Source organism: Lissotriton helveticus, chromosome 4_1 (genome assembly GCF_964261635.1).
Source record: "Lissotriton helveticus chromosome 4_1, aLisHel1.1, whole genome shotgun sequence".
NCBI classification, from domain to species: Eukaryota; Metazoa; Chordata; class Amphibia; order Caudata; family Salamandridae; genus Lissotriton; species Lissotriton helveticus.
In genome coordinates this window covers 1,547,198,656-1,547,215,605 of record NC_136063.1, presented here as the reverse complement: position 1 = coordinate 1,547,215,605, position 16,950 = coordinate 1,547,198,656, and the positions used below count along the sequence as shown (strand labels likewise).

At 43.0% G+C, this 16,950-nt stretch overlaps 1 protein-coding gene across 1 annotated transcript in view; it reads right to left on the bottom strand.

Moving 5' to 3' along the window:
• The window catches only part of LOC144827590 (maternal DNA replication licensing factor mcm6-like), a 520,545-nt gene that overhangs the window by 494,454 nt on the left and 9,141 nt on the right, over positions 1 to 16,950 (bottom strand). The gene's annotated exons all lie outside the window — the stretch shown is intronic.

The window sequence follows — 16,950 nt, the reverse complement described above, 5'->3', positions numbered from 1 at the left end:
TTTTAGAAACAAAAACAATCTGCAAGTATGATGAGGTTTTCTGGAAGTCTTTGGAGAGGTGGGTGTAATTAAACTTTACGAATAACTCTGGAGAAGATTCTACGATCTTAGGACTTGGTATGTGTTGCTAATGGTAGAGAGTACGGACTGTGGATAGCATGTTGAGTAACATGAGAATGCTACAGCATATGACAGTCTCTGAATGAACAAGAGATCGAAGTCATCCTTAAATAGCCCATATTGCATGTAACTGGCATATTTGATATCAGATGCAGAGTTCAATAAAAAGTTTTACTGAACTGTTAGTTGTAAATATTAAAGTAACAAGCATGTCCAGCAGTACCATTTGTGTAAATTTGTGCTTACCGCACAAAATTAAGGTCACATTTTTTGCCTTTTGACAAGTTTGTGGTAGCCATGATTATGAAGGAGCCGTCTGAGTGCAAATTTGTTATTCTAAGACGAAACAATTTGTTGTACCCAGAGAGGACAATCCATACTTTGGTCTTTTCTCCTTTGAATCTCAATGGTCCTCTTGACCTCGCCACCAGCCATTTCTGGCGGTTCCATCTTATAATTTTGGAGTGCATGAAGCTACACCAATGGGAGATCGTCTCACCACATATATTAAGGTCAGAGGGTTGGGGCAGACAGAGGGCCCCCCTGTGTTATTTTATTTTTGTCTGAGATGCGTGTTAAGCATTGTATGCATGAGTTTTGCAGTATCGATAATTTTCATCAGTAAGGTGGCATATGGTAAATGGCTTGCACCTGTAGGAGTAACTACTCAGTTATTGGTGAACATTCATTTGTAAGAGGGATGCGGCCTACATTGTAAATGTCACATTGCGGGGGGCGTGGCTTAAGCCCGCGGACGATGGCGGCTTTTCCCTGAGTCTCCCGGGAGGCGGAGCGGAGAGCGGACCGACGAGGCTCCATTTCCCCGTCACAAGGATTTTAACTCCTCGGTGATGTTGTAGGAAGACATTCTGCGTGCGATAGCTTGATTTGGAGGCTTCGCAGACGACGTATGGACCTTCCCTTGCCATGTGAGTGACTCACGCAGCTACTGCGGTAACGGCCGCCATTTCGCGACACCGCTGACTGAGCGCTGCTCCTGGCGGTCTCTTATCTCATCTCCTGTGTGGCCGCTCCTCATTTACTTCACATGCCTCCTGCATTTTCATAGCGCTTTTTTCCTATTTTGCGCTAATACGCCAGGGCAGCCTTTCATATGCGCTTATAATTGCTGTTGAGGTTTCCTCACCTCTGAACTGCCGCCATTTTGTTCAGAATGCCACTGGAGCAGCTATTTGATGTGGTGTGTATTTTTATTTTCGAACTCTTTAGTTCTACAACATGTTTTACACATCTCTCCAAGGCGCAACTTACTTGTATGGATATCTTTTGGTGACTGACATGAGATTTCATTGTTTTTTCACCCACTTTTGAGTCATTGTTTGATTGGTGATAAAGAGCCTGTATTAAAAATAAGCAATCACCTTTATCTCTGCTCTTACAGCCTGTTTTCAGCGTTTCTTCATCACTAAATGCCTTTTGCTTACCTCAAGAACTGGTAGCTCTTATTTCACTGTTTGCCTAATTACTTACATGCTTCTCTATTACAAGTATATTATTTATGTACTGTTTTTCTCGTATAATTGGGATTTTTCCCATTTCACTGCTCTCCTCAATGACATCAAGGTTATCTACGCATGTTTCTTTGTGAATTCTACCATATTTATTCGCACTGTGTATCCTCTTAAGTATATTCTTTCAGGGTATTTTACAAGTGTTTTTTCCTATTTGCCTCCTGTTATCTCACACAAATTTCACTGCTTTTGTTGCAATTGCTTTTATTAGTTTATTGCGCATGTATAACATGTTTTCATTTTGCTGTTTTACTCAACGTTTCTGCTTTTGAATTCACTACCTCTGTTATGGTGACACCTCTGCTTTAGCTTTGTCAAATGAATTAGGTTTTTGACCTATTTTATGCTGATAATATCCTTCAAGTTAGGCATATGTATTTAACCACATATTCAGTGTATTAGTATTCAAGTTATTGTGAGACTTCCTGTGTTCTTAGATTTTCTATGGGTAGACTCTACAAAGTCCTGTCTAAACCGTCCCCTTCTACGAAGGCATTTTTGACCCTTACTGGATCTAGATACCAGTGTTTATCAATGGAGGAAACGTTGGATACTCCTTCTTTTAAGGCCTCCTCTACTACATCGACTTCTTCAACATCTAGTGCTACCAAGGGCTCTATTAAAAGACTCAAAAAGGATCCTCCTTCTCCCCCAAAGCAGTCTACTTCAACTACAATGGATCTTTTACTGGATGAAATAGGGGCCTTAAAACCTTTCATTGAAGCAACAAAGTCCACTCTCCTAATGCTTTCAGATAAGTGGTCAACTGTGGATACCCGGGTGACCGTCCTGGAACAAAATATGGCTTCACTGGAATCTTCTGTTTCTAAGGTTGATCCCTTGTGTGCACAAGTCTCAGTCTTACATAAGCAGATTGAAAATTTGGAAAACAGGAATAGAAGAAACAATCTCCGCATTTACGGGTTGGCTGGAAATTCAGAAGGTTCGGACCTATTGCTTTTTTCAAATCCTGTCTAGCAAAATTATTTCATTTGCCAGACTCTACTACTCTTAACATACAAAGAGCACATCGTCTAAGCTCAATCCCTGGAGGCACAGCTGCTTCGTCTACAAGAAAACCAAGAGGTGTAATCCTGTACTTCATCGAATACACTGACTTACTCATGATTTTATCTGCTGTAAGGTCCATGAAACTTATTACTTGGTCAGGGAACCCTCTTTATTTTTCTCAAGATTATGCCAAGTCTACAGCGGTTCAACGCAAGGAATTTTTGTCCCTTCGACCACAACCACGCTCCATGGGAGCACGCTTTGGGCTTTTCTATCCTTGCATTTTCAAGGTGACAATAAGAAGACTACCACTTATGAAAATCCGATGAAATTGAAAAGCTTTCTGTACTTCCACAATGTTGATACAATGGAATTTGCCGCTGCGTCCACTTCTGAATAGCCTCTATTTGTGTGATGTTTATGCTTCTTCAGGTTCACATTTAATGGTTCTAATTCCTTTTTGAAGGTTACTGGTTTTATGTTTTGACTTCTATTTCTCGCATTACTGTTTTTCTGCCCAGACTTACCTATGTCCTTTTTTACCCTAACAGATGTCCTTCCTGCGTATCATTCCCCTTTCCTGATGTTCTTGGAGTCCATGGATTTCGTTCTCCCTTCCCGTCCTTCCCCCCTGACTTTTGGATCCGTCATTGTTCTATGTGGCTTCCACCCTCCCATCCTCTCCTTGTTTTGTAAGTTATGTTTTCTGATTATATCTCTCTCATTCCTTCCTATTTTTCGCTCTTCTTTTTTCTTACCTGTTCCTCTTCATGACTTTGCATCTTCTTTTAATGCTATCACCTTGTTTTTCATGGATATCTCGTTTGGTTTTTTCTCTATTTTCATGCAGTTTTTACATGCTTTTATTGCTTTTGTTCTTCACATTTGCACCTTGACTGGCTTTTGAAATTTTTTTTGATTTCTGTACATGCCTTTAAAAATCATATCTTGGAATGTTAGAAGTTTACATTCACCAATCAAAAGTCAGAGTTTTAACACACCTTGCCAAATTAAATGCAGATATTGCTTGTTTACAAGAATCACACTTATCGGATGAGGAATCTGCTAAATTGGAGAGGTTGGGTAGGCGAGGTTTATTTTTCCCCAGGTGATGGTAAGCGAAATGGAGTTCTGATTTTATTTCGAAAATCCCTTCACGTCAAACTAATAACTAGTTGTGTGGATACTTCAGGTAGATGGGTTCTAGTGAAATTCACATTAGATGAGGTACCTATTTCCATTTTAAATATTTATGCCCCAGTGACTGGTGATGCCTCTTTTTGGACCTCCCTAGCACCGCACATTACACAACACTATGTTGACAATTTTATTCTTGTAGGTGACTGCAATGAAGTCTTTGACCCATTTCTTAATAGACACTCATCTAGCGCTTACATCCCTCACAAATCCCATAAATCTTTTACACAACTTATTACTCAGTACAAACGTATTGATGCATGGAGACTTTGCATTCCCACACTGCGTGAATACTCCTTCTCACCACCTCATCAGACCCAATCGCGATTAGATTACTTTTTCATTTCACACCACCATTCCCAGTCCCTTATTGCTTCCGACATTGGTTCAATTTTAATTTCCGATCACGCGCCAGTCTCCATCAATTTAGATGTTTTACAAAAACCTAATTCTACTCGGAAATGGAGTTTTAATAATTCTCTCCTTGATTCAGATTGTCTCTTCCTTTACATCCTTTTTTCATGAAAACTTTTTGCTTAATCATACTGATATCCAATTTCCTGTAATATGGGATGCCTTTAAAGTATCGGCCACAGACTTTATTATTAGCTATGTTTCTCGCAAGCGGAAGAAAGCTCAACACATCACTATTGAACTTTTATCTAAAATTAAATGATTGGAACACTCTTTCCACACTTCCAAATCTAAAGATTGCTTAACTGAGCTCATCGCTACTAAACTTCAATTCAATAAAGACTCCACATATAACGCCTCCAATTTTCTATTAAAATCCAGTGCTAAATTTTATGGTGGTCAAAATAAAGCTGGGAAATTATTAGCCAATTATTTAAAAGTAAAACAAACTAAAGTTAATATTGATTCCATTTTTGGTCAGGATGGTTCACTAAAGCATTAAGATGACATTTTACAGGAATTTCTTCATTTTTACGAAACCTTATATTCCTCTGAATCAGTTTCTTCTGAGCCGTCCATCTCTCAATTTTTGTCCAAAATTAAATCACCTTTTGATACGCCTCCAGATCTTTCCCCATTAGAAGCGGATCTAACGTAAAAAGAACTCTTTCATGCACTAAATACTCTCAAAAATGGAAAAGCCCCAGGCCCAGATGGTTTCACTGTTGAATTCTTTTCTCACTTCTCTAAATTACTTATCCCCAAATTACATATTCTTCTTTCCACTTTTTTTGAATCCGGTTCTGCTTCTGGTACATTTTCTGATGCCCTTATTTGCATTATTCCAAAACCAGGTAAGGATACTCAACACTGCAAAAACTATCATCCCATCTCCTTAGTTAACATAGATTAAAAAAAAATTCGAAAGCGTTAGCCTTGCGTTTAGAATCATATTTACCTGATCTCAAAGGAAAGGAACAGTCCAGTTTCGTTAAAGGTAGGTTGCTGACAGATAACAGATTATTTTTTTATATCCTTTCTAAGACCTCGCATTCTTCTCACCCCCTTGCAGCCATAGCTTTAGATGCTGAAAAAGCTTTCGATAGGGTTGAGTGGACATATCTTTTTAATACTCTGAAGTTTGGTTTTGGTCCAAAAATTTCCACACTCATTTCACTCCTATATTCTCACCTAAGAGCGGCGATTTCGGAGAATGGTGGCTTATCTTATTATTTCTCTCCTAATAGAGGGGTCAGACAGGGTTGTCCACTTTCTCCTTTCTTATTTAATCTTGCTCTAGAATCTTTTTTGTTGTGGATTTGCCAAAATGATCAAATACATGGTTTCACTTTCAAACAATCTACAATTAAAATGGCAGCCTATGCCGATGATGTGTTATTATTTTTATTCCAACCTACTTCATCCCTACCCACATTCTTAGATAAAGTTAATTCTTTTGCATATGTTTCTGGCTATAAATTAAATAAAGATAAATGCGGGATCCTACCCCTTACTAAATTTACTTTTCAAAATGATTTCTTGAATTCGGGCTTTACGTGGAGTCCTAACTCTATTAAATATTTGGGTCTTCATTTTACATCTTCCCTTTCGGGTACAGTTACTCGTTGTGTGGAAGACTGTCTACAAAAATTAACTAACCTCACTACAAAATGGCATCCCTTGTATCTGTCCTGGTGGGGTAGACTTGATACCATCAAGATGATGCTTTCTCCTATTGTCCTATTTACAATTTCTAATATACCATTTTCTATATTCTTGAAACATTTTAAGAAAATCAATTCCATTTTGTCTACCTTTTTGTGGGAACATAAGAAATCTCGTATCTCTTTATCCAAATTGATGCGTCCTAAAAAGGAGGGAGGGGTCAACTTCCCGAATTTTTCCTTGTATCATAGGTCTTTTTTACTATGTCAAGCGTCCAACTGGATTACTGATTCCACCTCATCCTCCCCTCTTTGGTTGGCCTTGGAACGCTCTTTCATATCTCCTTTTTCATTCAAGGAATATATTTTGTTTACTCGTAAACCACAATCCATATCCACTCCTATTCTTAAATATACTTCCAAGATTCTTCATCTCCTTCCTATTACTTCCTTTCTTGATCAACCCATTTGGCACAATACATCTATCTTAATTAAAGGTAAACCCATTTTTTGGAAATCCTGGAGATCGTGTGGCCTTATTTGGGTTCACCAACTATTCCATCACAATCAGGTTCTCTCATTCTCATTAGCTGCCTCCTCGTTTCATTTACCTCCCACTTTTCGCACTAAATACTCGTTATTGACACTTGCACTACAATCTGCTTTTAATGCTTCCCTTGTTTCTCCTCCCTCCTCGTGTCAGGAGTCCTCTGTTATACCTTCACTAGGCTCTTTACTTCTTAAACAATCCAAAGCATCAACAATTTATGCACTTCTTCAATCTATACCCTCACCCCGTATTAAAACGAAGACGGAAGAAGATTTGGAAATTTCTTGGCCTATTGAGTTATGGGACATATTATGGTTGAAGATTCGCAAATCTTCCAGGGCTGCTAACACAACTCAGACATTATTTTTCATTTATATTAGTCTATTATTACCACCACTGACTCTTAGTAAACTTTATCCAGATACCTCTGACAAATGTTGGTAATGCTCTTCACCTTATTCCATATGCTTTTCAAATGTCCCCTAGTTCATACTTTTTTGGTGAAGGTGTGGTCTCAAATTAACAAGATTTTTTCTTCTACTCATTCTTTTTCTATTTCTCATAGTTTCCTGGGCAGTGCTTCTCCTATTTGGGAACACTGTGCTTTCAGGGTAAAAATAATTGATTTACTAATAGCAGTAGCCTTCCAACAAATTACCAAAAATTTGAAAGATTTTACTAACTTCTCATATCAGGCTTGGTGGTACGCTGTTTGCTACAATCATAGATTAGATACAACATTTGTCTACCCCTTGATTTTAGCTACAAAGAGGAGAGAATGTTGGAGCCCAGTTACATTATTTTTTTTATATAAGTGCTAGGTGTTCTTTGTCTTTAACCCCAATACAACAAGAAGTTACTAAACCTCCATGATTTCCTATAGGTTACTACATGTACTTTTTATATTTTACACTTTTTATATTTATTGTATATCTCCTATGTAATTAATTGTTCTCTAATTTACCAGTCACCGGTCATGCTTACAGTCCTTCTCAACTTTTAACCTTTTTTATTCTTATTATTATTACTGCTTGTTTTGCTGTTTGAGCATATTCATTATATGCAATGACCTATTTTGTAACTTTTTACTTTACTTGTTTCAATAAAAACTCTTCTGAACTTAAAAAAATGTCACATTGGAATTGTATATACACACACACACATTATATATACACATACATACACTCACTACTCAAGACTAGGCATTGGGAGCTCTTTATGATGAGTTGCACACTACTCCACAACCAAAGGTTCGTGGTTAATCCAGTGGTTATTGTTGGTTACTGTCGATCAGTCATGTGCTCTCAACAAAATCCTGCATGCATTTACTCCAGAAACATCCTGATAGACTATATTAATATCATGTGGGTGTGACGAGAGGGGGCCTGTATGGTTTCAGGTGAGTGGGTGGTGAGATAGGCTGGTGAAGATTAGGTAATGATATTTTAGAGGAATAGGGGTTAAAGAGGAAGGGTTGTGGTCTATGAAATGAGGTGTATGCCAATTTCAGAATTACAATAGGAGGGATTCAGGCAGGCATGAAACTGAAAGGAAGCTATAATGGGAAATAGAGGGCATGCAAGGGATCGAATGTAAGATGATGGTCACTAGAAAGTGGAGGAAACTAGAGGAAGTCAGTCAAGGTCAATTTTTCTTGCAGGGTTTAAGACATATAGTGGAAGAAGGTGTTCTGCGATGGCAAGCTATCAGAGGATGTAAGCTGTAGAAACAAACCACATTACACATCGTGATCCATAACTGGGACAGACAGCTTAAACACACAAGCTGAAGTGTACATATCATTTAAACATTAAGAGCCCTAGCCTGCTCTGTGCCAAGCCAAGGATAGCCCTTTAAACATAGGCTGGATTGTCCCACACTTGGTATAGGGTCTGGTGAATCAATCAATCAATGCATTTGTATAGCGCGCTACTCACCCGGGGGATCCGCTACTGCTCAAACAGCCAGGTCTTGAGTTGCTTCCTGAAGGAGAGGTGGTCTTGGGTCAGGCGGAGGTGGATGGGGAGGGAGTTCCACGTCTTGGCTGCCAGGTAGGAGAAGGATCTTCCTCCCGTTGTGGCTCTTCGGATGCGGGGAACGGTGGCGAGGGCGTGGTTGGTCGATCGTAGCTGGCGGGTTGGAGTGTAGAAGGTCAGGCGGTCGTTGAGGTATCTGGGGCCTTGGTTGTGGAGAGATTTGTGTGCGTGGGTGAGGAGTCGGAACGTGATTCTCTTGCTGACGGGGAGCCAGTGCAGGTCTCGCAGGTGTTCGGAGATGTGGCTGTGTCGGAGGATGTCCAGGATGAGTCGTGCTGAGGCGTACTGAATGCGCTGGAGTCTTTTCTGAAGTTTGGCTGTGGTTCCGGCGTAGGGGGAGTTCCCGTAGTCCAGTCGGCTGGTGACGAGCACCTGGGTGACCGTTTTCCTGGTTTCGGTGGGGATACACCGGAAGATCTTCCGTAGCATGCGAAGGATGTTGAAGCAAGACGAGGAGACGGCGTTGACTCGTCTGGTCATCGAGAGGGAGGAGTCCAGGATGAAGCCCAGGTTGCGTGCGTGGTCCATTGGTTTGGGTGCGCTGCCCAGGGCAGGGGGCCACCAGGAGTCATCACAGGCGGAGGGTGATGATCCCAGGATGAGGACTTCCATCTTATCTGAGTTCAGTTTCAGGCGGCTGTTCATCAACCACTCTGCTACGTCGCTCATCCCTTCGTGTAGGTTGGTTCTGGCGGTTGCTGGGTCGTTGGTGAGGGAGAGGATCAGCTGGGTGTCGTCGGCGTAGGAGATGATGTTGAGGTTGTGTTGGCGTGCGATGGCCGCGAGGGGGCTCATGTAGATGTTGAACAGCGTGGGGCTGAGTGATGAGCCTTGTGGTACGCCGCAGATGACTTCTGTGGCCTCTGATCTGAACGGGGGGAGGCGGACTCTCTGGGTTCTTCCGGCGAGAAAGGAGATGATCCACTCCAGTGCCTTCTCCTGGATTCCGATGTTGCTGAGGCGCTGCACTAGGGTACGGTGGCAGACCGTGTCGAACGCCGCGGAGAGGTCCAGGAGGATGAGTGCCGCTGTTTCCCCGTTGTCGAGCAGGGCTCGGATGTCGTCTGTGGCTGCGATGAGGGTGGTCTCGGTGCTGTGGTTGGCTCTGAAGCCGGACTGCGAGTGGTCGAGGGATCCATTTGTCTCGAGGAAGGCGGCCAGCTGTCTGTTGACGGTCTTCTCGATGACTTTGGCAGGAAAAGGAAGGAGCGAGATGGGGCGGTAGTTTTTGAGGTCGGTGGGGTCCGCTGATGGTTTTTTCAGTAGGGCACTGAGTTCGGCGTGCTTCCAGCTCTCTGGGAAGGTGGCGGTGTCGAAGGAGGCGATGATGTCCCGGAGATGGGGTGCGATGAAGGAGTCGGCCTTGAAGACGTGGTGAGGGCAGGGGTCGGTTGGTGATCCGGCGTGGATGGAGTTCATTGTGCGGATGGTGTCTTCGGTGTTGATCAGGGTCCAGGTGCGGAGGGTGGTGGTGGGGGGCGTTGGTGTGGTCGTAGGGTTCGTCGGCTGTGTGCTGAAACTGTTGTGTATATCTGCGATCTTGTGAATGCACAAGGGGAGTTGGCTGAGAAAAAGTAAAGGTCTAATTTAAAGATTTTCCGTCGCCATTCTGTAAGTAAAGGTTTTTTTGACTCATTAAAAAGGAGGTATTTGGCAGTGGATGAGAGCATCTCGCCAAAGAACAGTCAGATTTATACCCTGTTTTGTCACCTAATCCCATTACACATTGTTTCTACGGCACAGGAGAGCAACCTCCGATATGAAAGATTCATACAGCTAACACTTCAAGTGTATGTAGGGCATGTTTGTGGCCATTTTAGTGTATACTTTATATGTATAAGTGAAGTAGAGGTCTATGGCTTCCATTTTGGAAGTCCCTGGCCTGTTACTGTGCCCAGATGGGGTGATGCTATTTTCCCAGACAGTGTAAGTATATCAAGAGAGGAGAGCACAAGCAGAAGGCAGTAAGAGCGGTAAGTAGTTAAGTTGAACAAATGAGTGTTTAGGCCTTTCTTGAATTGGGCAATATTCTGAGATGCGCGGAGGTGGAAGGGGAGTGCATTCCAGGCTCTGGCTGCAGTAACGGATATAGACTGGCCCCCCGGGCCTAGCATACTTGAATCTAGGGAGGACCATCCTACACTGATTGGCTGATCTGAGACGGTGATTAGGGACACGCATAGAGAAGTGTTTTCTCAGGTACAGTGGCCCTAACTCATGCGTCGCTCTGAAAGAGGACCAGCGATTTAAATAAAATGCGCTGTGCCACCGTGAGCCAATGAAGACTACACAGGTGGGAGCAGATGCTAGACCTCCTAGGAATATTAAAAAGGAGCCTTGCCACCGCATTCTGAACCACCTGGAGTCGTTTGATGAGATAGGATGGAAGGCCACTGAACAAAGCATTGGCGTAATCGAGCGTAGATAGAATGAGGGCACGCGCCACTGTCTCTTTAGCTTCCCTTGGAAGTAGAGGAAAAAATCTGCGCAAAAGTTTTCAGGGTGCCAAAACAGATACCTGTAAGTTTTTTAATATGGTCCTCAAATTTTAAATTATCTCCGAACCAAACACCCAGATTCTTAGCCGGGCCTCCCATAGATTTGGGGCAGGGAATATCAGGTGGCCATAGATCTCTAAAGTTGCTGGGGAATGTTCCAAAAAAGAGGACTTCAGACTTTTCCTCATTGCACTTTAACTGTGCAAGTGCGAGCCAGCGAAAAACAGAAGAGAGACAGAGCTGAACAGCAGACGTATCCAAATTGTCACCTGGCCAGGTAAACAGAAGTTGGGTATCGTCAGCGTAGGCAATTATTTTTGCCCACAGATGCTCAGCCAGATAGATCAGAGGGGTCAGGTAAACATTAAAATGCAAGGGGCTAAGTGTAGACCCTTGCGGAACTCCCGTAGAGAGTATTCTCGGCGAGGACGCATGCGGTGGCATCCAGACCTGCCGAGTCCTATTGTTTACAAGTACTTCATCCGTGCTCTAGGAGGAGGGCCAAACCCAAGAAAAGGCATTACCATGCATGCCTGGACAAAGATGTCTGAGACAGCGCAGGTGTGGTCGGATCTAGACCTAAAAACTGCTTTTTTCACATGCATCTAGGTGGATGGTGCCAGTTGGGGTTGGGGGATGGGGAGGAGGGTTAATTGCAGTTATGTGATACACACCTCTCCTAGAATGGTGTAAGTTGGATGCACTACGACTTCACTGTGCTGTATTACTGTGTATGATTGAAATAGGTTGATAATAACGGGATGAAAACGGAACATTAATAAAATGACTCTTGTACAGTGCATTCTGTGAACCAAGTCACTTTTCGGAGGTGGGATGACTTCCAGTTCTGGGTGGGTGATCACAATGGGGCACTACAGAGCTTTGAAGCAGAGGCTGAAGGCAATGTAAGTTTTTCTCAGGCCGGCTCGGTGAGTCCCGGCACCGGGCAATCCCCCGGTAGGCTGGAGGAGGTGGGGTCCGGTTTTTGAAAAGGGGGCCGATTTTCATCCCACTGTCACAGCCTATGACGGTCGGACTGAAAATCGGCCCACAGCCACAACAGCATCAGCGTCACTCACTTAGTTCAGGCCAGGGAGAAGAAGTCACCAGGTCCAGGTGTTGTGTATGTGTACTCGTCATGATCATCATGTCTGAGACTCTCACTCTCAGACTTAAAGTAGTTAGAAGCAGGCCTGCCCCGAATACTATACCTGTGCTAGCGCCAGCAAGCCTGATTGACCGGTGTTGCAACCTAAGCTAAACAAACATTTCAGGAGGAGGAGGAGGAGGTGCCTGTGCGCAGCGCGCAAATTATGCCCGGTCTCCTCCAAGTCTGTGCGCCTCTCTAGGGTGCTGCTGGTGTAATTCCCGCATACGCATTGGGCAATTAACTGTGCGTGACTGCTGCCTACAGGAGTGACGAGAGGAGCAGAGGTGCGCACGGTACTTGAAGCGGCCATAATTTTATTCTACTGGCTCCCCCCTGTTTGTCTGCCACCAACAGCAGTTAGCAGGCCTGCGGTGAGTCCCGTCCGTTTTTTATTTCCGCCATGAGAAGTTATCAGGTAGCTGCTGCAGACATCTGTGTACAATCTGGAGCCAGAGATGAGAACAAGCAAAAATCAAGTCTACGTGGGTGGGCCAGTGGTGGTCTACAAACTATCCGAAACGCATAGATGCTAGCGCTTCGAACATGTATGGACGCTAGCGCTTTGAGTATAGCTAGCACTAGCAGTCATTTTCTGTACTTTGTGAAGCAGGGGCAAGTGAAGGCAGCAGGCCAGCAGCTACAGGTTTCAAAACGACGAGCATGAACAACTGTGCAGTGCAATGTAAAAACCACCGATGCTCGCAAGATTACGTTTTTGAAAAAGGAGCTACGGAGTTCGCACAAACATCAGTTATTTTTCCTTTCTAGGAGCAGGGTTGAGTCCTCTGCAGCTGATGAGACTTAACAGAAGCTAGCAGTGTAACTAAACAAGGGCCTTAATCCTGTGAGAAATATTGGGAAAGCAGTCACGTGATTTGCTGGTCATTTGTACATATAAAATGAAATAAAGAATTTTGCTAACTGGGAACGTCATATGATGATGTGCTTACTGGGAAATGGCAAGGATGCGTGATACCTAGAACATGCGCATAATTGAAAGTGGCAATTGTGAGATAACTTAGTTGTGGCAATGATGTGTGCTGAACGAGAAATGACATATTGTTATTGTTGGGAAGCGAAAAACTGAAATTTGCTTACTTGGAAATGGTAATTTGAAACGCGTTTCGAGAATTACTATGAAGTTTGCTAACTGGGAACCAGCAATTTTTGTGTGGTTGCTGAAGAAAAACTAGATCTAAATACAGACGAGGAACAATCTCAAGGGATGAGCTCAGGTACAAAAGGTGATATCCGGTTTAGAAGGAAGTGTGATAAGAGGGGAAGTGTAATAATGTAATGGAAGAGGAAGCAGAAAAAAATGGCACACACCAGAGGCTCACAGGTAACTAAGGTAGACTAAATTTATTGATGGTAGGAAGAAGAAAGGAGTCTCTTGTGCCCCCGGCACCATCAGTTAGTGGTTGATGATTGATGTCTTTGTCCATTTGTCTTCACACAATTTAACAGTTGGCTGGCGTCGCGCACGCAGTGGTGGTGGTCTGGAGATTACATTCCCGACCGTTACCACTGACTGACCGTATATGCGCAGCAAAGCACTCTCTCAGCACAGCTCTGTATGTTACGGGACACAAGGCTCTAGCAGGCATCGGAGAGAGCCTTGTGCTAGAGCCTTGTTCAGCCTTGCTTGCTTCAATTAGCTTACTTACCCTAACCCTACCTATTCCTGAGCTTAGCGCCGAGCGCACTTCCTCTGGATCAGGCAATGCTCCCATTGTCTTCTTCGCCGGGCCGCCCTGGTCTTACCCAGCCTGGTGATCTAGTGGTATGGTTCTCTTCTCCGCTCCAGAAAGAGTAACCGAGTCAAGGGTGCCCACAAGTCCCATCGCCCCAATTCTGTTATTATGAAAGTGCTGCTGTGAAAGACTTAACTAGGGATAAATAACGTTTTTAGGATGTGCAATCTGAGCGCTTCCGCTTGATATTGTACCCCGTAAAGGGAGGAGTGTGGGCTGGAAGCAGGGCAGGGATAGATTCAAGTATGGGCAACCAGCCGTATAAAACAAGCTACAATGGTACAACTGCGGCTCCGGGGCTCAGCTCTGGAGGATCCATCCCACAGCAGCATCGCAGTTCAAAGGGACCCTGAACGTAGGCAAAACACGGACAAACACAAAACAGTAACCCTCAGATATCACCCACTCGCACAATACAACCCCTTAATACATCTGTGTCAAACCATTGCCATCAGTATTCACACCTGTCCCATCCCCTGCACTCACCGCACCAAGCCAGCCTTCTTCATGATGATCCTCGTAATCAGCATGATTAGGGTGACCAACTGGCATGGGTGCAAATTCAGGACGGTGAGTGTAAAAATTCAGGACAAAGGGTCAAAATTCAGGACAAAAATTCAGGACAGAATGTCAAAATTCAGTACAAATCTTTGGGGCAAAAGGTACGTTTTACATACACATCAGAGGAGGCCCCGCAATAATCTAGAAGTAAATAGACAACCTACATAAGTTCAAGTCAAAATATGTTTGTATAAGGTTGAGACAACTGTGGATTTCAAAGTTTTTCACGCAACTTTGAGCAAATGTGCAGGTCTTTTGTGGTATTTCATATGTTCATGATCTATTAATATGGTCACTGCGCTGGGTTGTCTATATGTAGCAATAGTGAATTTGTCAAGGGTGTCCCATGTGTTTCCCATACATATAACAAGTCTAGCATTTTTCGGTTGCATTGTAGATGCTGCTTCTCTTAACTGCAATTTGTTTCTATTTCTTCGGTCCCAGTTATTGCTTATTACTATACTTTTTGGCCATGCACTCTCCTCAGATCATCACTTTGAATAGCTCCTATTTGCGCCATATTATTTAGCATTCTCCTTCAACCTTCTCAATAAGGCCCGAACAGTGAATCTCCATGTTGGGATCTTAGTTCTGCCTTGTGCCCGATTTTACCATACCTCTGGTCTGGAATGGGACAGCAGGAATTTGGCCTAATATGCAGACTCTTCATATTTAAATAGAAAGTCCTTCATAATAATGATGTATTCCAGGTAATTAGGAGTAATATAATGGAATGAGGTGCACTCACTAAATTCTCCTATTGTGAAAAAATATTTGACAAATAAACCTTATACTCTGTTTGGGGTGCTACACTACATACTAGTGTTGGCTAACACAGTCAAGAATCAGAAAAAGAATGCAGACACTAGCCTGCAAGCAGTGTGCACTGTTCCCCGAATATTACTATGAAACTTACTATCACATGACAATTATATATTTTGTATTCAAGTCATCATTGTTTTGGAAAATATGTTTTTTGGCGTTATGTTAAGCCTCATAAATTTATATGGGTAGACATTTAGTAAGAATACATGCATGTATAAAATATGCATTACATATGCAGAAATAATTATGTAATTGTTTCATAAATGTGAACTGTTTTTTTTAGATAAATAGCTCACACAAAAAAGAAAACTGATTATTCGATTATTTTTACTACCCGCATAGTGGAAATAGTTTTCCAGGGAACAGTGAACACTGCTTGCAGGCTGGTGTCTGCATTCTTTTTCAGGTAAATAGGAGTGCCATCTATTCACAAATATTAACAGGTTGTTGTACCCTCCAGAAGTGGATCACACTTATTTTATCCATATTCTGCTACGAAGTAATCACCACCCCTGGCTTAGCGCTGTCTCTTGGTGGAATCCAGCCCCATGTCTGTCCAGAACAAAACTTGTATTTCCCACCTACACCAGTTTTGTTTCTATATAAAACAATATAATCTAGAATTGCTTCCCAAAACGGCTAGCATCTACATTCGGCCCATACAATTTGATGAGACATATTTCCTGACCGCCTAGAGTCCCAGTAGATATCTACCCTTTGTGTCTACCTTACCCTCTCTCATCTGCAGCGATACTAGGGCAGCCACATTAGTACACCATATGCTTAACTAGAGAAAGCCCCAACATGTACTAAATGTTCCCATTTTTTGCGCACTTTATTTCTGCTAGAGGTATGTTCTTCTCTTGTAACACTGGAATATGATTCCTTTTGTTTTCTGGTAATAGTGCACGCTTGTGCCTTTTTGTGTAGCTATTCGTACCCTTGACATTATGTGTAACGGTCTTCCATGTATTCCTATTGCCACTGACCTGATCCCTACTTTCCATCTCCCTTGGCCAAACATGATGCCTCCGCATGATATCCACACTCCTTATAATCACCTTGCACCTTTCTTTTCCCCACAACTCCTGGCATCCTCAACCTAAATCCACAAAAAAATCCCCCTTACACACAGACACACAGGCAACCAACCACAGCCTATTCTACAACTCGGGTGCAACTTGTAACAGCATGTCAACAATAGTGCATAGAAAGTAGTCCCATTGTGAGCAATCCCCTAATAAAGACCTCATGAACTTCATGTTTGTATGCACCTTACTCTGTCCAGCACTACCTCACTCGCCTTCTTTGACCCCCCTCCACGCCCCCCGACAAGGAAGAGGGTGAGGTGACAACCTGATTAATGGATAGACCTGAGCACTCCAGGGGTGAAGCCTAACTAAAGCCCATGGGTGAAGCTGCAGCGCATCACAAATGGAGGGGCACCTAGGTGTCTCGCACCCGAGACCCAGGAAGGGACTTCTCCAGGCCCTGACAATGTCAGATGTAGCCGGTAATCGGACATTGTTATCCTGAGAATACTGCTTATCCCTGGATTGGGTTTACTTTTTTTGTAATACCAATTGTGAATAACGTATTATTCACTATTGCTACAATTCTTTTTTTTAATTCATAAAG